This window comes from Theropithecus gelada, chromosome 4 (genome assembly GCF_003255815.1).
Source record: "Theropithecus gelada isolate Dixy chromosome 4, Tgel_1.0, whole genome shotgun sequence".
NCBI lineage: Eukaryota > Metazoa > Chordata > Mammalia > Primates > Cercopithecidae > Theropithecus > Theropithecus gelada.
This window is the reverse complement of record NC_037671.1, coordinates 101274665-101301397: the sequence shown is the minus strand read 5'-3', so window position 1 is coordinate 101301397 and position 26733 is coordinate 101274665.

Genomic DNA, 26733 nt, shown 5'->3' with positions numbered 1-26733 from the left:
ATGGCAAATCCACAGTGGACAACATATTAAGTAGGGAAAAATTGAAAGCTTTTCCTCTAAGACCTGGAACAAGACAAAAATGCCTGCTTTCACCCCTTTTATTTAACACAGTGCTAGAAGTCCAAGCTGGAGAAATTAGGTGAGAAAAAGAAGTAAAAGGCATTCAAATTAGAAAGGGGGAAGTAAGATTCCTTCTGAAGGTGACATAATCTCATCTATAGAAAACTCTAAAGACACCACAAGAAATTTAAGAACTAAGGAACTAATTCAGTAAAATTTCAGGATACAAAATTAACAGACAAAAATCAATACAGTCTCCATATAATTACAGTAAACTATCTAAAAAAGAAATAAAAAAACTATCTGATTTATAAAAGCTACCAAAAAAAAAAACCCTATGAATATATTTAACCAAGGAAGTAAAAGAACTGTATATGAAAAATTATAAAATACTTTTGAAATATGTTGAAGAAGACATAAATAAATAGAAAGATATCTCGTGTTTATGAATTAGAAGATATAATATTTTTTAAATGTTCATGCTACACAAAGCAATTTACAGATTAGATGAGATCCCTATCAAAAGGTCCATAACAGTAGTCTCAGAAATAAAAAAATAATAAAATTTGTATCTTTCTGCAGATACATATCCCACATGTACATATCTATGTATGCACATTAAAATATAAATTTAGTGATTCTTAAAATGATTACTGAAAACACAAATTCTTAATTTGAAGCTTATTATTAACATATATATGTGCATTGCATCAAATATATTTCATTGTCAATTCAAATTTCTGAATATACATAAGATTAAAATATCAAGTAACTCGGCAACTCTTTTTGATCAGTAAATTGAAACTTCCTGCCTCAGTATAAATAAAATAATTGGGAATCTTCTGATGTATCTTTTCTCTTATAAGTAAAAAAGAAAATATTTATGTATAGATGCCACAGAATTTTCAGTAAAAAACATTCAAGTCTATATTCAGTAGATTCTTGTAGTATTTTTCATCCTTAGTATAACTTAATATTTGGGGCATTCATTTTGGGTTTGTAGCATCTCTGTGTGATTGTAGACTACCTTAAGGGTAGAAAGTATCTACAAAATGATTATGCTTTACCTTGGGGTACAAGAAAATACCTTACTAAAATATGGAATATTAATAAATCAAAGGCCAAAAATGTTACTACTGCTTTTATAATATTAGCGTCTCATTATACTGAGTTCTTTTAGAGGTTTGTTTAAAAATAGACTACTAAAATAATTTTAAAATTTTATTGTTACATTGTAAGTATAAAAAATTTATAGTTTTTGACACACATATGTGTTGTATAAAGTTCAAATCTGGGTGATTTGCATATCCATCACCTGATGTATTTATTATTTCTTCATAGTGAGAACATTCAAAAGCCTCTCTTCTAGCTATTTTGTAATATACAATAACTTACTGTTAACCATATTTCCTGTATTAGGCTGTTCTTGAATTGCTGTAAAGAATACCTGAGACTGGGTAACTTATAAAGGAATGACGTTTAATTGGCTCATGGTTCTGCAGGTTTTACAGAAAGCATGGTACTGATATCTGCTCGGCTTCTAGGGAGGCCTCAGGCACTTTACAAACATGGTGGAAGGCAAAGTGGGAGGTAGCACATCATGTGGCAAAAGCAGGAGTAGGAGAGAGAGAGAGAGTGTGCAGGGGGAGGTGCCACACACTTAAATGACCAGATCTCACAAGAACTCAAAATCACGAAGACAGAATCAAGTCACAAGGAATCTACCCAATCATGATCCAAGCACATCCCATCAGACCCCACCTCCAGCACTGGGGATTACTAGTGATCATGAGATTTGGGCAGGGACAAATAGCCAAACTGTATCATTCCTCCTACTGTGTAATAGAACGCCAGAACTTACTTCTCCTATCTAATAGTAACTTTGTATTTACTGATTAGCCACTCTCCACCCTTCCTTCACCTCAACTTTCCCTAATCCCTGGTAAAAACTGCTTTACTCTCTGCTTCTATGATACTACTTTTTTTTTCCTTCAGGTTCCACATCTAACTGAAATCATTTAGTATTTTTCATTCTAAAAAAGGAAAAGATGTTTTTGTTTAACCATTCCACAATAATTTTTGAGGTCTTAGATGATTTATTTAAAAGTCCCTTATTAAGTTGTGTTTGTGTGTATGTGGGGTGTGTGTGTGTGTGTGTGTGTGTGTTGCTTTAAAATTACTAAGGCTTCAAATAATGGTTCTAAAAATTAAAAACAAGACAAAACACGGAGTTAGCTCTGTGCATTGGCCTTTATGTGGACATTCCGTAAGCTGTTCATAATCTGATCATTAGAAACCCACATGCTGCTTTGGCTGTTACAGGTTTGAAATTAGTCATATTTTTGTGCTTGCAGCAATTTCACTGAAAAAGAAATGTAACTGCTTTGTATTGATCCAAGTAGTAACACCTGCATTTTTGGCTCTTCAGTTGGTTCTTTTAGAAAATTATCCACTATTGAATTAGTTGTCTTTAATTAATTGCCTTCATGCCTTCACTAGGAAATTTATTCTGGATTGCTAACCTGTATAATCATAAGAAAAAATACACCAAAAAATCTAGGTATCTGCTCAGGTAACTCACTGAACAGAAATGAAGCAAAATCAGCATTTTCAAGGGATGATCAATCCCTTAAAGGGAAAGCTTCCATGTCTTCATTTATGTTCTGCCTTCCACCTGGATGCTTTTCCTCTCTCTTTTCCCTAACTAATGCTTATCATGCATGCATTTGTTTAAATTTCACTTTCTCAGGAAAATTTAATTATGTCACTAATCTATCCAATCTGACCCATTCCTTCCCCATTCATTAAAGCTAAAGAACAAGGCTCTATTGGATAAACACATGTGTCCTTATTAGCTTCCTGACATCACATACCTCATCCTCTCCTTCTCTCACTCCTAACAGTGGGCTATACTGCCTTCCTTGCTGTTTATCAAACATACAAGTCATATTCTTTTCTCAGGGCCATGCCATTGCTGCTCGATCACTGGATACACTCTGCTCCAGTTGCCACAAACCTAGCTCCCCTACCTCATTTATATTTTTCCTCATATGTCATTTACTTAATTTTGTGTTATCTAAACATTCTATTTAAAATAAAGTTCCTCAATCATGCATTAAACTCATTTCTGACTTTATTTTCCTCCATAGCACACATCATTATCTGTTATACCATACTGTATACTATACTCTAGACTATTAACTTTGAAAAGACAAAAAAAAATTGTCTGCCTCATTGACTGGTCTATCCACACCTACACTCCATAATATTTGGAATAATGCCTTGCTTGTAGTAAGTGCTCAATAATTACTTTTGAGTAAACAAATGAATGGGTGAATTATTTATATTAAGGACTTTTAACAGGAGAATTGTTGATTCTATTTGGTTTACAGACTGGCTTCATAGGCTCAATGAATCTCTTGAAATTGATTATAAAAATATATGCACAGGTCCGCCTGTGTAATTTGTGGGAAATGTGTGGGTAGCCATCATAAATATGAGATATAAGAGACTGCAAATATAATTTACTTTTCAACATCCAATATGTTTTAGGTGCTCCAAATGATATTTGACATTATTACTATATTGAATGGTACATTCCTGTTTATTCATCTGTTTCTTTCAATGTACTATAATAAAAACTTTTCAAAAATTCTGAACTCATGTTATCTAATATAATGTTTAAACTTAAATTATCTCATATTTAAAATAATCTTTATTCTTATATTATCAAACATAAAGCAAGCCAATATTGATCAATAAATATTTGAAGAACTGGCTGGACGTGGTGACTCATGCCTGTAGTCCCAGCACTTTAGGAGGCCAAGGTGGGTGGATCACTTGAGGTCAGGAGTTTGAGGCCAGCCCGGCCAACATGGAGAAACATCGTCCCTACTAAAAATGTAAAAATTAGCTGGGTGTGGTGGTGGGGGCCTGTAATCCCAGCTACTCAGAAGGCTGAGGCAGGAGAATCACTTGAACTTGGGAGGCAGAGGTTGCAATGAGCAGAAATTGTGCCACTGCACTCCAGTCTGGGTGACAGAGCAAGAATCTATCTCAAAAAACAAGATGAACTCTACAGTATATTTACCTTCTTTTTTATTTTTTGTTTATTTATTTATTTATTTATTTATTTTGAGACGGAATCTTGCTCTGTCGCCCAAGTAGCTGGGACTACAGGCGCCCGCCACCTCACGCGGCTAATTTTTTGTATTTTTAGTAGAGACAGGGTTTCACCATGGTCTCGATCTCTGACCTCATGATCCACCTGCCTCGGCCTCCCAAAGTGGTGGGATTACAAATAGGTGTGAGCTACCGTGCCTGCTTTTTTTTTTTTTTTTTGACGAAGTGTCACCCTGTCGCCCAGGCTGGAGTGCAATGGCACTATCTTAGCTCACTGCAACCTCTGCCTCCTGGGTTCTAGCGATTCTCTTGCTTCGGCCTCCTGAGTAACTGGGATTACAGGCATGCACCACCACGTCCAGTTAATTTTTGTATTTTTAATAGAGACGGGGTTTCATCATGGTGGTCAGTCTGGTCTTGAACTCCTGACCTCAAGTGATCCACCCACCTCGGCCTCCCAAAGTGCTAGAATTACATGTACAGTATATTTAAAATGTAATTTAAAGGAAAAATAAAACTAGTTCAATTTGTTAAACTGAATGAGTACATATCCATCTCCTCTTATGCCCAAGACTCTCTTAAAAGCAGATAGATGGAACAAAAGTTAAGACAACAACCAAAACGAGAATAGAATGTGACTATTATTGAACACAGAATTGAACTACATTGTTGGAAGATGGAGAATGAATAAAGAAGCAATGTCTAACAAAGACAGGTTTAGAAGACTTGGGCCTCTAGCTCTCAGAAGGGCTAAAGTATACCTGGGATACCTAGAACTTCAAAAAGACAGGCATAGTATGATAACAGTAAAGAGGAAAATTGAAATCTCAGGATTACTTAAAAATCTATAGCTAAATATTCATTCCTGTAAACCTTCCACACATAAACTCCATACTCTATCCTATAACCATTCCTAAAAGTAACTTCAGGACTGATTCCACCACCACCACCACCACCACAACAACAAAATAAACCAAGGAAGAGAAAAATATACAATCTAATAAATTATGGCAGAAGTCCAAGATGTAAAAAGATCATGATGGAGTACTGACATTAGCAAGATGGTGGACTAGGAAGGTAAAGGCTCTCTTTTTATTCACAGAAACACCAAGTCAGTATATGGACCATAATGGAACTGCAAGAATGCTAGAGACTACCTCAATGTGTTTGACAAGCTACAGTACTCAGGCAAATGTAACAGCAAGAAGTGTTGCTAGCAAAAGGGGAGGGAAAATTCATGATGTTTTGTGCACCCATCCATACCCATGTGCAACCAGGAGGAAACTTCTCATATGGGGACTCTTCTGTGAAGAGTATAATCTGTGAAATAAAAAATTCACTAGAAGAATTAAAAGGCAAATTTGAGCAGGCGAAAGCAAAACTCAGCAAACTTAAAAATAGGACAATTAAAATCTATAGAGTCTAAAGAACAGAAAGAAAAAAGACTAAAGAAAACTGAACAGAGCCTATGGGACCCGTGGACACCACCAAGTATAACAATATACACATTGTGGGAGTCTTAGAAAGGAGCAGAAAGATATTTCAAAAAATACTCACTGAAAACATCCCAAATTTGAGGAAAGACATAAATATTATTATTTAAGAAGCTCAAGGGACTTACTCAAATAAATCCACACTGGGATACATTTTAATCAAACTTTCAAAGGTCAAAGATAAAAAAAAAATTAAGAGCAGCAAGAGAAATGCAACTTTTCAAATACAAAAGATTCTCACTAAAGATATCTGCAGATTTCTCATAAGAAACATTAGAGGCCAGAAAGCAGTGAGCTGATTCATTCAAAGTGCTAAAAGAATAACAAACAACACCCCCACCTCCAAAAAAAATCCCCATTAACCAAGAATCCTATATCTGGCAAAACTGCCTTTCAAATTGAGTAAGAAATTAAGACATTTCCAGATAAATGAAAGCTAAGAGTAGTTGTTACCACTAGATCTCCCCTGGAAGAAATGCTAGGAACAGTAATTCTTGGAATCCAGCTGTGAGGAAGTTCAATCTTCCATATGAACAGGCCCACACAGAAGAGAACCAGGTGTTTGTTCCACATTGATAAGAAACTAAAACACACATTCTTGAAAAGCTACACACACATATATATTTAAATACATACAGATGCTTCTCAATTTACACTGGGATCGTTTCATGATAAACCCATTTTATGTCCAAAATATATCCCAAGAAACCTATCGTAAAGTCAAACAATCATAAGTCAAACCAGGGTAAGTTAAATACTGTCAAGATATTCAGTATATATTGTCATAATGGATATACATATACATGATATACTTGAGTTCCAAAGCCACATAGTTTGTGACTCAATTATTTTACTTCTCCTTATTACTTCTTGAAGATGTTCTTATCTAATTATTCAAATTCATTTTTTAAATAAATGAAGGCTGGGAGTAGTGGCTCACACCTATAATCCCAGCACTTTGGGAGGCCAAGACGGGCAGATCATGAAGTCAAGAGTTTGAAACCAGTCTGGCCAATATGGTGAAGCCCCATCTCTACTAAAAATACAAAAGAAAATTATCCAGATGAGGTGGTGTGTGCCTGTAATCCCAGTCACTTGGGAACTTGGGAGGCTGAGGCAGGAGAATCGCTTGAACCCAGCAGGTGGAGGTTGCAGTGAGCTGAGATCACACCACTGCACTACAGCCTGGACAAGGTCACAAAGCTTACAGTTTTTGAATAGACATAGTGTTTCCAGAAATCAGAATGACTTAAGTTTGGGCTATGTTGTTTTAGGTGGTTGGTCTTGGCGTATATCTAAACTGTAGTCTCCATTTTTATTTTTCTTTGACAACATCTTTTAAATATTGTAATAACTAAACTTTCTTATTGTGTTAGCTACCTGAACCATAGACAGATGATACTTGTAGTAAAATAAGAACAGAGGAGAGGTGATTAAGAAGGAATTGTAATGTAAATGTAATGCACAAACACATATATTTAACCCTTGTAACAACCCTTATAAATAAATAAATTAGTGTTCAAAGAGTTTGCCAAAATAACTGAGATTTAAACTCAAGTATGAGAGTCTTCAAAGTCCCTATTCTTACTACTGTACTCTTGTGTCTTACATGCCCAACCCACACAATCTTATAAAATATTAAATAAAATCATGTAGAATCAGGAGGTGTTCCACAGCTAATATATCATAGAAAGTTGAACATAGAATCATGCTTATGCTAAATATTTTATAAAGTACTGTTACACAATGTACTGTCTGGAAAACCATCTTCATCAACTGGATGCTTTTTGGAAATGCAAGATCACCTCTGAGCTACTAAATCAAATATCTATGATTGGAGCCTAGCAATCTAGTATTACACAAGGTGATACTAATGTAGTCTCAATTTGGAAACTAATGCCTTATAGTATTTGGAAAATAGAAGCATCCACTTAAAATGTCCTCTTTTCATAGATACAGAGGCTAAAGATAAGTATATTTCATTCTTTGAGGTTCTTATAATTAACAAGTGGCAGAGCCAAAATTAAAATCAAGATATTTTGATTACCAGTTAAAGGCAATTCAGTGAGATTTCACTTGAAACATGTCAAATTTTGACTTTAAATAGCATAAAAATTTTGTTTCAAATGAAAGAATCAAAATTATATATACACATATAAACTTATCTAAATATGCTGAAACGACAATTGCTCTTGCAAGGGCATTTGCAGAAAATTGAATCTCACTCAGCAGGCTACCAAATCCAGCTGGAGTAAGGCAAAGACCAGGGAGGTTCACAAAAGAAACATGCTAAGGATACATTGAGCCAGCATGAATTGATGAGGCATGATTATAGAGTGTTGAGACATAATCATAGCATAAAGAACAGACTAGAGTACCAAAATCAGAAATATGACCAAAGGCTTTGCAAACATCTGCTTTAACCCAACTCAAGATTATTATTCACATTTGCCCAGGGTAAAACAATCTGCTGGTCACACTTTATCAAACTGAGACGTCAATTTTGAAACATGAGAGTAGAAAGAAATACACATCTGCCTATATATTCAAATGTACTTAAATACTCAGAAAAAAACATTTTAAATATAGGTAATAGATATACACGCAAATATATAGACATGTATGGCATTTTAGTATTCCTGATGCCATGAAATTTCTATTTTCACTTTGGAAACTTTGGGGAAAAATTGAATATCATTGTCTTCACTTGGAGATTGGTGAGTACTTTAGACTATGAATTATCCTTAAAATGTCCAAGAGCAAATAGAACTTTTCCTAAGACTTCATTAACCACTCTTACTTGAACAAGGACTTTTCTAAAATGTCCAAAAAGTATATAGTCTGCCACTAGGGACAGACACCTACCCTATTCTTCTTTTATCTCAGTGTCCCTGCTGCCTGTTCTATCTTCGGAAGAAAAGCAGGACTATATATCCCAAATGCCACTAACATTACTGTGGAAAGGAAGGCACAGGCTGCTGAGATCGTATATAAAAATATTATGTTTTGGCTTCTCTTAAAAAAATCTGAAAAGAATGCACTTATCTTCTGGCAAACCAATAATTAACACTGACCTATTAGTGGTTGCCATTTTGCAGAGGCAAGGGCTTCTTTTGCCACTTGCTCACCTTAGTTAAATTCATTCTATTTTATAATCTGTTTCCCCCTGTACATTTATGAGCTTATCTTTGCTGTGGGACTTATAGAGATAAGAGTCCATTTCAGATAACAAGTCATCGCCAATGATTTAGGTGGAAGTTTTCCCATGATTACTTTGCTACTTCATGAATAAACTACCTTCTGATGATATTGATAGCTCAGAATGCAAATACTGCTTGTACTCGTAGTATTCTTCTCCTGAATATCCACTAACATTATTTCTTATTTTAGGTTGAAAATAGTAAAATAAAGAAACTATTGATAACTGTAGTCTAAAGTATAAATGTAAATTAAAAACCTTTTCCCCTATGTTTTAATAAGATGATTTAAAAATTATATCACCTCTCCTCTTTGGAAATCTAACTTTCATTAATATTGCCAGCAATGTTATTCTAATCATCTCTTTGTACATAAGGGAATCAGGTTGGCATTTGCTTTTACTCTATTTAAACATCTATGAGGACCAAGAGTAAAATGATAAATATGCTAAATGTATATTTGAATTGCAATTTAATACAATGCCTAGATTTTATGTTTGGAGAGTATTCCTTTGGCAATAAAATAATTATTATTTAAAAGAAATAGAAAAGCTGAGAAATAATACATAGTATTCAGCTTTCCTCTCTACTGGTTTCTAAGAGCTGTCTTTGTTCTTCCTTCCGGGCATGAAAAGAAGATAAGCCACTCTGACTTTCTCCTTCTGCTCATTTGTTTCTTCTGGCTATGGCTGTTCCTGAAGGAAATAGAAAGTGTCAGAAACAGCTTATATGTTATCTAGGCTGGTTTTTCTGTTCTCTGCCTGCTCAGTAAGAAACTGTGGAATAATTCCCTCTCTTCAGTCCTGTTAGGATCCTTTTAGGCAAAGGGGAAGAAGATACATTCTCTAAAAGTTTCTTTGTTGAGATCGTTTTAGGCTCACAGAAAGGCTGCAAAAAATAATACTGAAAGTCTTTATATCTATTTCAACCAGCATCCTCTTAAAAACTTATGGGACCATAGAACTTTTATCAAAACTAAGAAATTAACACTGATACAATAGTGATATAATCATATTAGCAAAAACACAAAACATATTTAAATGTCATCAAAGTTTTTCTACTGTTGCCTTTTTTATGATTTAGAATGTAAGCCAGGATCTCACACTGCATATTCTTATTATGCCTTCTTAGTTGCCTCCAATCTAAGAGACTGCATCGGTCTTTTCTTTAAAAAACTTGACACTTTTGAAACATAGTGACCAGTTATTTTTTGGAATGTATTTCAACTTGGGTTTCTCTGATAGTTTCTCTTGATTCAACTGAAGTTATGCATTATTTGGACTGACAGAGTAGAGCTATATGCCTTTCTCAATGGATCTTATCAGGAGGATATATGATGTTCCTCTGTCTTATTACTGATGATATTAACTTCGACAATCAGGCACTTGCTAGGATTCTCCAATGTAAAGTTACTATTTTTCCCTTTGTAATTAGTAAATATTTTATAGGAAATACGTCAAGACTATATAAATATTCTGTTTCTGCTTTAGCTTTTTTTTTCACCAATTTCTACATTGAAAAGTAGATTGGTGACTTTTTAATTCTTGCTTTCCTTCCATCATTAATATATGAAATTCTTCCATAGGAAATACTTGTCTATCTCCTCTATCTATTGATTTATTTTGTTATTTGTTGTACTATATAGTCCAATGAGTTTTTATTTTATTTTGGGAGGTATATTTTAATACCATTGTTATATTATAAGGTATTTCAACTTTGGCCATGGGGAGTTGTTTCAGAATAACTCTTGCCCCCTTTTGATATTACCTGTCCTTTTTAAAGCTATTTTTAAATAGCTTCTGAGGCAACATAAAATTCTTCAGATTCACCTTGTATTTTTCCTGTCTCACTTCTGAAATTGTCATTTCTCTAAGGAGTGCATGTTCCTTTTAAAGTATAATGGTATTTAGAAACCAAAATGTTGTCTATAGATGATGTGCTCATTGTTACTATGATGTCACTGCTCCTAGTGTTTCTCAGTACATAGAGCAAGGGTATATATCTATATATCTCCATATATCATATGCATCATAATATATATCAATATGCTACATAAAATACATATAATGCATAAATATTTCACACATACACATAAACAGAGTAACTTGTTCACTCATACATCTATATAAATCTATCTACAAAGAGTTTATTTGATACTTCTCATTTCAATCCAGCATCACAGAATTCATTTTGGCCTTTCCTTTTTTCTGATTTATAACTGCTTATGTGCATGGTGAGAATCTCTTTCATTATCTACAATATTTTTACTTATTTGTTCAACCCTAGGAATCAAATAAAGTAGCTTCAGAATTCCTAACTCATAGTCTTATGGAAAACAAGTTTACTAACTAGAGTGGAGTGATTGCATATAGTTATTTTTGTCTTACGTTATATAATATCCAGTCAAAGTTCTGTTTTCTAAAGTCCCTTAGCTCACTTTCTGGCTTTCCCATCAGTGGAGGAAGTTTTACTAAAGATCCTGGAGAATTTCACAAAACCTAAAGCTAAGAATGCATCTAAACTTCCACAACTACTAGAACCCAAAACCTGAATATTATAAAATATTACTTAACACCAGCTGTTTTCTTACATCACTTTTTCTTGTTCTAAGTAACTAGTACATTGAATTTCCCCCTTTAGCATTTGTTCTGTATGCAAACCATTTCTTTTCATTCTTCTGTTCTTTCCATATGTTAGGAAACAGGTCCACATCAAGCTCTGGAGTTTTACATGTTAGGTCTTTATCCAGTTCCCTGTTCAAGCCATGGAGAAAGTTGCTGGTAAAACTGGTGCTGGGTGGGTACTAATCTGGCATTCCCATTGGTGATCACCATAATTCATCTTGCCATCTTACCAGCACAATAATTGTCTGTCATTTTTCATATAAAATTCTCAGAATGTTCCCACTTACCTTATATTTAAGGTTTCTCAAAACTACAGCACAACCACACCAAAAACCTCAAAAAAACACACCAGACCTACTCATCTCTCCCACTATTGGTAGTCACCTATTGCTATGTTTAGTTCATGAATCCTTGACAGTGTCACAGACAGTATTCTCTGAATCCACACTCTCTGTATATTGTTGCTATTTCATCTAGTCAGTCTCAGTCTTTCTTTGATTTCGTTCTTCTCTATCTTGAAGCATATAGTCTAAATCAAGGGTCAGCAAACTTTGTTTTCAGCAAGGCCAGTTAGCAAATATTTTAGTCTTGATGCTCATACAGCCTCTGTTACTACTACTCAATTGTACCTCTGTAGCACTAAAGCAGTCATAGCACCACATAAATAAATATGTTTTGGTTCTAGTAAAATTTACTTATAGACATTGAGTGGAATGTATATATTATTTGTATGCTATGAAATATTATTATAAAATTTTTCCCACAATTAAAATGTGTAAAGCATTTTTAGCTCACAGCCTGTACATAAACAGACAGTGGGCAGGATTTGGACAAAGAGCTTTCATTTTACAATCTTTTGTCTAAATAATAAATTTAGCTACTTTCAAAGTACCTGATACACAAATGTGAAAGAAAAGCAGAATAACCATAGTAAAGAATTCCACTCAGGGAAAGAGATGCATCGTGCCTTGACCACTGATTCTAAATGTCCTATTTAGTAACCTCTCAAACAGGGATAGTGAATCTCAGAGGTGAGTCCATATTAGCTTACCTTTCTTAGAATATTGTTCCCACCGGAAGGCTTTTCCTTATGAGAGTTGAATTGTTTTTCCTACTTTTACCTAGTCATTTTCTACAAATTTACAACAAATATCTATCTCTATCTAGCAGCTTTTATGTACCAAGAACATTTCTAGACCTTTTGGATATAAAGTGAACAAAATAGACAAAAATATCTATATTCATGAAGCTTACATTCCAGTGCGTCTTTTGGTTAGGATTGGGTAGAGACAGATATCAAAGAATAAAAACAATATAAAATTAAATTACATGCTATCTGCTAGGGATTAAGCATTATGCAAGAGACAGTAAGTGAAAAGAGAGGAGAAATGGCATGGAGGTGGCCAATTTTCAATTAGGTAGTCAGAGCACATCTCACTGAGAAGGTGACATAAGAACAAATGATTTGAGGAGGTGAGGGATTAAGCTTAGGAAAATCAAGGACTGAAAGTTTCCAGGAAAGATAAGAGCCATCACAGAAGTCCTAATGTCCCAAGACTAATGTGTCTGAGGCAGAGTGAGGCATCGCAAGAACAGCAGGAACAGAAGACAGAGGATTGAAACAAAATGTTCTGATTTAATTCCATGGAGACAAATAGCTTAGCTGAACAGGTATATGCCAGAATATAAAAAGAAAATGGGAGGCGGAGAGAGAGAGAGAGAGAGAGAGAGAGAGAGAGAGAGAGAGAACTGTTAAAGTCTTTAATAAAGACATGGCCTCAATAAAAGTTTTCGGCAATCCATTTCTTGAATTTTACCTCCTCTTTTCTCTCTCCTTTCCTTTAATCTACTTAGGATGTATATAACCTAGGGACAGATGGAAACCTCAGTCTCACTGAATAAAAGGGAAAAGGGAGGGAAGGAGGGAAGAGGAAAGGAAAGAAGAAAAGGAGGAAAGGAAAAATCAATAAAGGAACAAAAGAAAGGAGAAAAACTGTACTACTTAACAGAGATTTATAATATATATATATGTATATATATATTAAAGAGCCTCAAGTAACATCTAGTAAACTCAAATATTCTCATTCCAACAACTTATTAATATTAGAACCTTCTCTTTAAAATGAGTATAGATCTTTCTATTTTTATCAAGTATCCATGCTATCTGGTTTGAGACTGCATTTTGAATAGAACATTAAACAATCCTGAAAGTATTAGAATCTGAAGTTTTAATGAAGGTTTCAGAATATGAAAATATTAAAAATGCAAAAATAGTAACTCCTTTGAAAATCTGTGAGGGATTATTTCTAATTTCACAGAATCATTAGGACACTCTGTATATTCCTTTGATTTTAGTATCTCCTAGCTCATATGTGAAAATTTTGTCACCAAGTAAGAAGGTTAATAGTGCATGTTGATTCACTTCTAAGTTAGATGTTTCCAAGTAATTACAGTTTCTATCATTTCTTTTTGAACAGAAATGAAGTATTTGTAAATATTACATAATCTGAATTTTAATGGGTTACCTAGGGCAAAATGGGACTTATTATCGTTTCATGTTCTCTTTGACTGTGGAAACCATGAACTACTACTCATTAATAAAAACATGACCTCAATTATTCAGATGTTAAGGGCATTTCATTAATAAAAGTTATGGGCAATCCATTTCTTGTATTTTACCTCGTCGCTTTTCCTATAATCTACTTAGGATGTCTATGATCTAGGGACAGATGGAAACCTCAGATTCTTTGGGTAAACAGTCATATAAACACAAATACAAAAGAGAAAGCAATGTGGTATGTTATGATATACTTTCATTTATTACAATAAGCACTTTTTTATTCACAAACACACTTTATTAATTTTTAAATTATTTTGCTTTTTACATCCCATTTCTTCTTTCTGGATATTTTTTTTTTCTTCTTCCTGAAGTATTTAATGCTGCTATCATGAGGGCCCTGATTAGAAATATTTCTAAATTTTTGTACGTTTAAAATTATCTTAATTAATCCTCTTGGTTAGGGGATACTGGGTTCATATTTATTTTCTTCATCATTTGAAATACATTACTCTGTTATCTTCTGGCTCCTAACAACTGACAATAATTTTTAAATTAATAATAAATTGCAATCTCTAATATGTATCAGTTTTTCTGTACATGCCAGGAATGGTTCTGAGGATTAAGTGAGATAATATGTGCAAAGTGCTTAGATAAGGAATCCAAGGCACAGAAAGATGGAGTAGCAAACAATTTGAGCTTACATAATTTGGAAATGACTGAACAGAATTTGAGTCCAGGGACCTCAAACAACAAATGTATTGCTCATATGAGTTGTATTGTCCTGTAGTTAACTTGCCTGTATCACCTGGTATTTTAAAGGTTTATTCTTTTTTATTTTTTTTCATTAGTGTTTTACCTTTTTACTAGAAAGTGTCTATGTCTAAGTAGTATTTATTTCTAATTTATCTTCTCAGCACATACTGGGTTTCTTACATCTAAGTCACATGCTTCTCCTCGATGCTACAAAATTCTCAGTCGTTATCTGTTTCACTATTGTATTTTTCTCATTCTGCTTTATCTTTATAGAGCAAATAATAGTTGTGCATCTGTGCTTCTCATTTTATCCTTCCTCTTTTTATTTTCATTTTTTAGAATTTTTTCTTTATTAATCTCATCAACATTATGTCTTAGAATATATACTTATTAATTTTTATTACTTTAATAATTTTCTCTCCAGCTGTGTCATACTATTTTCCAGAAAATAGTCAGATTAGCCAGTCTACTGTCCAAAATTTTTAATGGAAATAAATAGTTTTTATTCAACTAATGCAAAAAAAACTTTTATTTTTCACATTTAAGGTTTCTTATTGCTTCTTTTCACATATGTCTCCTTTTTATTTATTGCTTTCTTTTATTGTTTTCATTGGAAGTATTTCCTATTTTTTCAAGAAATAATATATACACATGTATAATTTCATATTATTTTGTTGACTCTAGTTCTTTGGAGTTCTACTCTATTTATTGCCCTTTATGTTGCTAAAATTTCATCAGTGTATTAATGTCTTATAATTTCTGTTTAAGTGTTTATCTTCTGTGAAAATGTTTAACCTTCAACTTACCTAAATCCTGTTGCTTGGTTGTTTAACCTGGCATGCCTACAGGTTGTCATCCATCCACAAAGCAGGTGCTCTTCCAACTTGATACATTTTATTTTTTCTTTTTAAATCCTGGCTTCCCTGTTTTGTTTTTGTTTTTGTTTTTTTGTTTTGTTTTGTTTTGTTTTTAAACTGAGAACACCGTGAAAAAGAATTGTGGAATGATAATAGAGAATTATTAGCTTGCAAGGAGCCTATATAGGACTATACATTGTTTCATTCTCCCTTGAAACAGTTCCTCATTGAAATGCATATTTACTCTGAAAGCACTTGAAAATCTAAAGCTTCTCTTATTTCTGGTGATGTTTTAAAGGTTCTTAAAGATATGTCAGATGCATACACCAAAAGATATCTCTCAGAATCTGAAGTGCATTTTTGAATAATCCGTATGAAACGACATGGCAATATAAATTCTTTTCTACTTGTAACGATACCAGGATACCTAATGAAATATTTATAATATTTTTTAGTTATTTATCATTTGTAGAGAATATTTTAAAATATTAAATTGATATTAGGAGCATTGATGTCTAAGTAAAACATATTATTACAAAACACTAACTTTGCTCTTGGATTTTAACTAAACTCACAAAGAAAGAGCTGCTTCTAATCATTGCAATTGAGCTATACTTACTTTTTCAAGATCACTGGCAGAACTCTAGCTGTCATTATAATTTTCTGTGAAATCATAGTAGCAAACTTCGTTTACAATGTATTCAGAATTATAAAAATAAGAAAGAAATTAAAGACAAAGAAAGGAAGAAAAATAAGGAAAGAAGAAAAAAAGTAAAATAGATGCCTGTCACAGTAATAACATTTTAATAATGTAATATATTTCATTTCTTCTTTTCTATCCTCAAACTTGAATCCCATAAAAATTCACTCAATACTTTTGCTGTAAAGATAACTTCAAAACCAATAGATAATTGTTTTTAATTCTTCTTCATGATATATTTGTATATAACAATATTATAACTGTTTTTTCTTCAAATTTAAGTGCAATGATAATTTCATTAGCAATTCAGTGATAAATGTTTTCTGTTATTACTATTATTTTACAGTTATAGTTTAACAAGTATCTTATATCTAGATTTTAGAATGCATTAAAAATAGTTTTCAATGGAATATTTTAATTTCATGGCATTTCTTTGTACACCATCCTCTCTGTTTATTTTCAATTAGATGTATCTCGTCCTTCCTGAGGTAAAAGTTTCCATACTGGTGATCTATACATTGCTCTTCTGCAGAATGCCAGTAAATATGTTGCCGTAGATTTTTTCTCAAATAAACTTATAAATTTCTGTGTTAAAGCCAATCATGCTTCTGAGTTAGAGAAGATTTTAGAACTTTTAATATAACATACATTGTTAATCTTATACATTTTGCAGGGCTTTAGCACATTCATTTAACATAAGACCTTTTATTTAAAGAATAATTTAATATTCAATGACATTTTGAAAAATACTGACATAGGTCATTGTATTGATCAGAATAGTTTGGCTATGCTTCAGTAACAAACCAATCCAAAACTATAGTGTAAACAAAAGCTTGTTTGTATTTTTTTTCTCTTTGATATTACAGGAAAGCTCTGTATATCCATGGTTATTGATGAGGGAGGTTTCCATTTCAACATGCTGCACCATAGTTTGCAATGGCAAGGAAAAACAGAGAAAGCTGTAGTGTTGACAGCTAGCAAATAAATGGGTGGTTCCAAAATGACACATGCAACTTTTGGAATTAGATACATGAGCTGGTTATGCCTAAATTCGACAGAAGGGGAAATTTCTCCTCAGCATAATCAGGAGTAGAATGTTGGCAATGTTTAATAGGTTTTCTAACGTTGTCTGAAGTATGTCAAATCTCTCTGGATAAAGAGAAGTTTAGGGACTGTATTTTTGTAATACAATGTTAATAAGTACAGTATTAATGATAAGTACATTATTGTGAGTTTATTTTGTGCCCAACCTGTAGTATGCATTTTCTAAGCTTTTCTCTTTTAATTTGCACAATAAATTAAAAGAGCCGAGCATGGTGGCTGATGACTGTAATCCCAGCAACTTGTGAGGCTGAGGTGGGAAGAGTGCATGAGGCCAGTAATTCGAGATGAGTCCGGGCAATATAGCGAGACTCCATCTCTAAAAGCAGTAGCTAAAAAAATTTTTAAAATAAGTAATTAAAATATCCTTATGGCATTTAAAAAATATTTATATCGTGGATATAGGTAAAGGATGACTGCATGCCCTTTCACAACGACAGTAGTGTCTCACATGACTAGCCCAGAGTTCTCTAATTTTCTGAGGTTATATAAATTTTATTTTATTTACTACTGACTATTGACTAAGGTGTTTTACAACTCTATAAGCAGAGATACTGACTCATATAAAACTGGTCGTACTACAGATGCCTCATGTCAGATAGCAATGCAAGTAAATTCTTAGTGAGAAAAATGCAAATAGAGATTCAAGCATGCTAAAGATTTTACTCCAAAGCTGTCATTATTTTTTATTGCCCAATAGAGCATCAACCAGTTTCACGTGTGATTTATAAATTTTATTCCAGCATTCTATATTCCTATGAAAAGAAAAACTCTTTTTCTCACATTTTTAAAAGTAATTTTACTATCCTTATATTTTGACGTTAATTTATTCTATGTTTATATGAGAATTATGCTTTTAATTTTTTGAAAAGGGATCTTTGAAAATTTAAATGCCCTGATGAGCCTAAGCTAAAAGAATAAGGTATAAAATTGCTAAAGTTATAAGATAAAGGTTCTGGAACTGTTCTTGACCATGAATATTTCTGTGAACCACACATTGGAAGGAGTAGTGCTCACATAAAGAGAGATAAGATAGAAAACACACAGAGAAGGCAGAGAAGAAGAAGTGGAAAGAGTTGAGCATGGTGGCTCATGTCTGTAATCCCAGCAACTTGGGAAGTTGAGGTAGGAAGATTGCATGAGACCGGTAGTTAGAGATGGGCCTGGGTAGTATAACAAGACCCTATCTCTAAAAAATTGTTTTTCAAAAAAGTAGCCAGGTGCACACCTGTAATCTGATAGCTTGAACCCAGGGACTCAAGGTTGCAGTGAGCTATGATTGTGCCTGTGAATAAACACTGCAGTCTACCTTGGATGATAGATCAAGACCCCATCTCAAAAAATAGAAAGAGTCTTGACGTTTTTCAAATAATTGATTCTACTCTTTTCGGAAAGTCAGATCCAATATTTGACTTTCACTAGATAGCCTAGAACCATTATTATGAATTAAGCATGTCCTAAAGCAAATTAAATGATTTTATTTGGTTACTTATTTGTAATGCAGCCTAAAATACAAAAAAAAAAAGTTTTCAACTATAATATATACCAAATATGTAGATAAGTGAGTGTAAGTACAATGGATCCAAATAAGGATTCTGCATGGCGGGTTGACAAACACCAGCCATTTTATTCATTCTTATTGTCTCTAGAGCACGTGCTAGAGACCCACAGGAACTGGAGGCTTAAAGTGAATGGTATAGACATTACTGTACCAACCCACATACAACAAGTGCCTGAAATGTGGAAGCCCTGCTCTTGGGGTTTGGGAAATATGAGTGAACTAAGCTGACAAAAGTCTCTGTCCTCACAAGAAGCTTATATTTTGGTAAGGCATTGATCTTAGTAAAGCTTGTTCTCTTTGCTGTGGCTTGCTTTGCCTGCACTCACATATATGTGAGAGAGTATTAGATTACCACCAACTGGAAAGACATTCAGAAAATGAGAGTAAAGTGGATGTGACAGTTAATTTTAGGCATCAGCTTGACTGGATTAAGAGATACTTGGAAAACTGGCAAAGTATTATTTTGGGGTATGTTTGTGAGGGTGTTTCTGGAGGAGATTAGTATGTGAGGTGGTGAACTGAAAGGAGAAGATCTGCCTTCAATATGGGTGGGCACCTTCCAGTCAGCTGGTAACCCAGGTAGAACAAAAAGGCAGAGGAAAGGTGAATTAATTCTCTCCTGAAGCAAGAACATTCTTTTTCTCCTGCCCTTGGCCATCAGAATTATAGGCTCTGCAATCACTGGGCTCCAAAACTTGTACCAGCCTCCCTCCAACCCCCACCAGGGTTCTTAGGTCTTTGGCCTTGAACTGAGTTACACCACTGGCTTCCCCGGTTGTGATGCTTTTGGACTTGGACTGAGTCATGCTACTGGCTTCCCTTGATCTCCAGCTTGCAAGTGGCCTATCATGGGACTTCTCAGCCTCCATAATGATGTGAACCAATTCCCCTAATAAATCCTGTCTCCTATATCAACCTTTGTGTGGATCATATTGTTTCTGTCTCTCTGGAGAACTCTGACTAATACAAGGGATGTTCTAAGTCTTCTAATCCAGTACCATTGCTGGGAATCCCTGCCAAGAAGCAAATGAAAATACATCTAAAGAGAAGACTGAGTCCCCAGGCTTAGCATGAAGAAACAGAGCCAAAATAATGGAGTCAAATTAAGCAGTAAGATTTTATAAGGTTCATTGATTTCAGTTACCAGAAAAATGGAATTCCTTCAAATAAAATTGCTAATCAGCAAAGTTTTAAGAATTAAAAAGTTTAAAGTTCATTGATGCAATTTATATTATCTTTGAATGATTGATATTCTATAGAAGCATACTGAATTTACTGAAAGCTTTAATTAAAATATGTACATGATTCATATCTTTAGGAGCTTATAATTAGGCTATGTAAAGTTGTGAGGAAATAAATAACAGTACAGAGTAGAAGAGAAAAAAAAAGTTCAGAGGGATGAGCAAAGTCATAGATACTGCAACTGCCAAAGGGCCCAGATTTGCTCTAAGTCTGTATCTATGCACTTGACATTCAGATTAAAACCAAATCCCACTTTAATGAGATCATTTTATCATCAGTTTCTGCCTTTCTTTATTCAGTAGCTAGCTGGTAATAGCAATATGTTAATAATCTACTTTCAAAGCAAACTTTGAAATAAGGAGTTGTAAAATATAACTTTATTCAGGCATCATTACCTTTTTATTTAGCAGATTAAAAACAATCTGTGTCTATTCTTTCTACTATGATTATATTAGCAAGATAGTCAATGACTTAGTATCCTGTGGAAAGGATAAGCAAATCCAAGGAAAACAAAAAGGAGAAAGGCATATCTAATTCATAGAATCTCAGAGTGTAGAGGGAAGAGGAAATTTAAATATTGTTTAAATCAACTCCTCTCGTTATTAGGATAAGTAAAGCCCAGATAGGTTGGATGCATGCGTAGAGACAGAAATAGGTACAGATATTCCAAGAGTAGAAACTGGAACAGGAGCCAGAAAGACCAGTACAGTCTTACAGTTGAAGAAGATACACATACAAACACTCTTAAACTTGTAGCGATGTGCACGCACACACCCACAGACACACACACATTCTCAAACAGATACATATTCACTCACACATACAGAGATAAATACATAGATGTGGAAGCTCTTTTTAATGTCTGGGGTGAGGATGCATTACTTTCTAATGCATCAAAATGTGAAATTTCCATGATTCAGTAAATATGTACCATATTGAGGACCTACCATAGGCCAGGAATTCTGTTGAGTACTAGAAAGTGCAGTACTTGCCAATGTATTTGTCTTTCAAAATAAACAAAACTTGCATGACCATGCATTAAAGCAAAGGTTATCAATTTTTTTTTTTAATTTTAACTCTGTGTAGCTGTAATAGCAGCCAACATTTATTGAGCAGTTAACACGTACCAGGCACTACATAAAACGCTTTCTAATGTTATCTTATTGAATGCTCCTACCTACCCTCTGGAGTAAGCAGTATTACTATCCTGATTTTTGTTGTTGTTATTTTATTTTATTTTATTTGACTTTAAGTTCTGGAATTCATGTGCTGCATGTACAGGTTTGCTACATAGGTATATGTGCACCGTGGTGTTTGCTGCACCTCACAATCCATCATCTAGGTTTTAAGCTCTGCATGCATTAGGTATTTGTCCTAATGCCCTCCCTCCCCTTTCCCTTCACCTCAAGACAAGCCCCCATGTGTGATGTTACCCTCCTTGTGTCCATGTGTTTTCACTGTTCAGCTCCCACTTGTGAGTGAGAACATGCTGTGTTTGGTTTTCTGTTCCTGTGTTAGTTTGCTGAGGATGATGGTTTCCAGCTACATCCATGTCCCTGCAAAGGACATGAACTCATTATTTTTTATGGTTTCATAGTATTCCATGTTTTATATGTGTCACATTTTCTTTGTCCAGTCTATGATTGATGGGCATTTGGCTTGATTCCAACTCATTGCTGTTGTAAATAGTGCTGAAATAAACATGCATATGGTTGTGTCTCTATAGTAAAAAGATTTATAATCCTTTGGGTATATACCCAGAAATGGGATTACTGAGTCAAATGGTATTTGTGGTTCTAGATCCTTGAGGAATCGCCACACTATCTTCCACAATGGTTGAACTAATTTACATTCCCACCAACAGTGCAAAAGCTTTCTTATTTCTCCACATCCTCACCAAAATCTGTTGTTTCCAGACTTTTTAATGATTGCCATTCTAACTGGTGGGAGATGGTATCTCATTATGGTTTTGATTTGCATGAGCAAATCATAATGAACTTTTTTTCATACATTTGTTAGTCACATACATGAAATCTTTTGAGAAGTGTCTGTTCATATCCTTTGCCCACTTCTTGATGAGATTGTTTGTTTTTTGCTTGTAAATTTGTTTAAGTCCCTTGTAGATTCTGGATATTTCACCTTTGTCAGATGGATAGACTGCAAAAATTTTCTCCCGTTTTGTAGATTGCCTGTTCACTCTGATGATATTTTATTTTGCTGAGAAGAAGCTCTTTAGTTTAATTAGATCCCATTTGTCAATTTTGGCTTTTGTTGTGATTGCTTTTGTTGTTTTAGTAATTAAGTCTTTGCCCATGCCTATATCCTGAATGGTGTTGCCTAGGTTTTCTTCCAGGATTTTTATAGTTTTAGGTCTTAAATTTAAGTCTCTAATCCAGCTTGAGTTAATTTTTGTATAAGGTGTAAGGAAGGGATCCAGTTTCTGTTTTCTGCATATGGCTATCCAGTTTTCTTTGCACCATTTATTTAGTAGAGAATCCTTTTCCTATTGCTTGTTTTTGTCAGGTTCATCCAAGATCAGATGGTTGCAGATGTGTGGCATTATTTCTGAGGCCTCTGTTCTGTTCCATTGGTCTATATATCTGTTTTGGTACCAGCACCATGCTGTTTTGGGTGCTGTTGCCTTGTAGTATAGTTTGAAGTCAGGTAGCGTGATGCCTCCAGCTTTGTTCTTTTGTTTAGGATTGTCTTGGCTATAAGGCCTCTTGTCTGGTTTTATACGAAATTTAGAGTAGTTTTTTTTCTAATTCTGTGAAGAAGGCCAATAGTAGTTTGATGAGAATAGCATTGGATCTATAAATTACTTTGGGCAGTATGGCCATTTTCATGATATTGATTCTTCCTATCCATGAGCATGAATTTTTTTTTTCTATTTGTTTGTGTCCTCTCTTATTTTCTTGAGCAGTGGTTTGTAGTTCTCCTTGAAGAGTTCCTTCACATCCCTTGTAAGCTGTATTCCTACGTATTTTATTTTATTTGTTGCAATTGTGAATGAGAACTCACTCATGATTTGGCTCTCTGCTTGTGTGTAGGAATCCTTGTGATTTTTGCACATTGATTTTATATCCTGTGACTTTGCTGAATTTGCTTATCAGCTTAAGGAGATTTTGGGCTGAGACAATAGGGTTTTCTAAATATACAATCATGTCTTCTGCAAACAAAGACAATTTGACTTCCTGTCTTCCTATTTGAATACCTTGTATTTCTTTCTCTTGCTTGATTGCACTGGCCAGAGATTCCAAGGCTATGTTGAAAGAAAGTGGTGAGAGAGGGCATTCTTGTCTTGTGCCGGGTTTCAAAGGGAATGCTTCCAGCTTTTGCCCATTCAGTGTGATGTTAGCTGTGGGTTTTTCATAAATAGTTTTTATTATTTTGAGATATGTTCCATCAATACCTAGTTTATAGAGAGTTTTTAGCATGAAGGGGTGTTGTATTTTATTGAAGGACTTTTCTGCATATATTGAGATAATCTTTTTTCTTTTTTGTCATTGGTTCTGTTTATGTGGTGGATTCCATGTATTGATTTGTGTATGTTGAACCAACCTTGCATCTCAGGGATGAAGCCAACTAACTTTCATAAGTGAAGGAGAAATAAAATATTTTACAGACAAGTAAATGCTGAAGGATTTTGTCACCACCAGTCCTGGTTTACAAGAGCTCCTGAAGGAAGCACTAAATATGGAAAGGAAAAACCAGTAACAGCCACTGCAAAACATACCAAAGTATAACAAACAAGAACACTATGAAGAAACTATATCAACTAATTTGCAAAATAATCAGCTAGCATCTTGATGACAGGATCAAATTCACATAAAACGATATTAACCTTAAATGTAAGTGGGCTAAATTTCCCAAATAAAAGTCACAGACTGGCAAATTGAATGAATAGTCAAGACTCATCAGCGTGCTGTATTCAAGAGAACATGTGCAAAGGCACACATAGTCTCAAAATAAAGGGATGGAAATGGAAATGGAAAGCAAATGGAAATGGAAATGGAAACCAAAAAAGTAGGGGTTGCAATCCTAGTCTCTGATAAAACAGACTTTAGACTAATAAAGACCAAAAAAACAAAGAATGACATTACATAATGATAAAGGGATCAATGCAACAAAAAAAAAACTAACTATTGTAAATATATATGCAGCCAATACAGGAGCAGCTACATACATGAAGCAAATCACTAGAGATTTAGACTCTAGTGACCTACAAAGGGACTTAGACTCCCACAAAATAATAATGGGAGACATTAACACCCCACTGTCAATATTAGACAAATCGAGACAGAAAATTAACAAGGATATTCAGGACTTGAACTGAGCTCTGGACCAAGCAAACCTAATAGATATCTACAGAACTCTGCACCACAAATCAACAGAATATACATTCTTCTCAGCACCACATAGCACTTATTCTAAAATTGACCACATAATTGGAAGTAACACACTCCTCAGCAAATATTAAAGGAAATCATAACAAACAGTCTCTCAGACCACGTGCAACCAAGTTACACCACAGAACTAAGAAACTCACTATAAACTACACAACTACATGGAAACTGAACAACCTGCTCCTGAATGACTACTGGGTAGATAACGAAATCAAGGCAGAAATAACAAAGTTCTTTGAAACCAATGAGAACAAAGAGACAATGTACCAGAATCTCTGGGACACAGCTAAAGCAGTGTTTAGAGAGAAATTTATAGCACTAAATGACCACATCAGAAAGCGGGACACATCTCAAATCAACACCCTAACATCACAATTAAAAGAACTAGAGAAGCAAGAGCAAACAAATTCAAAAGCTAGTAGAAGACAAGAAACAACTGAAGTCAGAGCAGAATCGAAGGAGATAAGAGACATGAAAAACCCTTCAAAAAATAAATGAATCCAGGAGTTTGTGTTTTGAAAAAATTAGCAAAATATATAAACTCTTAACTAGACTAATAATGAAGAAAAGAGAGAAGAATAAAATAGACACAATACAAAATGATAAAAGGGATATCACCACTGACCACACAGAAATACAAACTACCATCAGAGAATACTATAAACACCTCTACGCAAATAAACTAGAAAATCTAGAAGAAATGGATAAATTCCTAGACATACACAACCACTCAAGACAAAACCAAGAAGACGTCAAATCCCAGAACAGACTAATAGTAAGTTCTGAAATTGAGGCAGTAATTAACAACCTACAACGAAAAAAAGGCCAGGACCAGATGGATTCACAGGCAAATTCTACCAGAGGTACCAAGAGGAGCTGGTACCACTCCCTCTGAAACTATTCCAAACAATAGAAAAAGAGAGACTCTTCCCTAACTCATTTTATGAGGCCGGCATCATCTTGATTCCAAAACCTGTCAGTATCATCCTGATTCCAAAACCTAGCAGAGACACAACAAAAAAAGAAAACTTCAGGCCAATATTGCTGATGAACATCGATGCAAAAATCCTCAAAACAATACTGGCAAACCAAATCCAGCAACACATCAAAAAGCTTATTCACCACAATCAAAGTTTATGTTGTTTACGTATACTTGAAGGGTATGACTCCTGATTTTGACTAAAATCTAATTAGAAAGGAATAAAATATATCCTAAAATAATATTTTTGGAAAATTGAAGTTGTCGACAAAAGTAACATGCCATGCTAATATTTATTTTAGGAAAAGGCAGATTAAGTTGGAGGTTTAACAGGATAGAAATCAGGTAAGTGGATAGACAGGTATTAGTCTGCTACAAGATGAGGCCATCAGTTCAAGTGGAAGGCACAGCAAATTGAAATACTATACAGGCTGACACCCCCGGCCAACAATGTTCACTCTGTGATAACAGAGAGTAACATGTGTAGAGAGATTTCTGGAACACGGCCCTTTTTCCAGAACAACAATTTTTCCAAGTTATACATTTGGAAGTTTATCTGGCTTAATTAGAGGGATACCAGAAGATAGCAGTCATCACAGGAAAGGTCAACAGACAGCAGACAAGTATATTAGTAAGTCAGGGTTTCTAGAGAAAATACGCCTCAGAATCAGACTGCAAATCCATTATGGATTTTATTTATTTTATTTTATTTTTTTTTTTGACAGAATCTTGCTCTGTCGCCAGGCTGGAGTGCAGTGACCAATGTCCACTCACTGTAACTTCCAGCTCCCGGGTTCAGGTGATTCTCCTGCTTCAGCCTCCCGAGTAACTGGGACTACAGGCATGGGCCACCATGCTCAGCTAATTTGTATATTTTTAGTAGAGACGGGGTTTCACCATGTCGGCCACAATGGTCTCAATCTCCTGACCTCATGACCTCCCAAAGTGCTGGGATTACAAGCGTGAATCACTGCGCCTGGCCGGATTTTAAAATTTTTTAATTGATAAATAATAATTGTACAACTTATAGGATAAAATATAATTATTGATATATGTATACATTGTAGAAAGAGTAAAT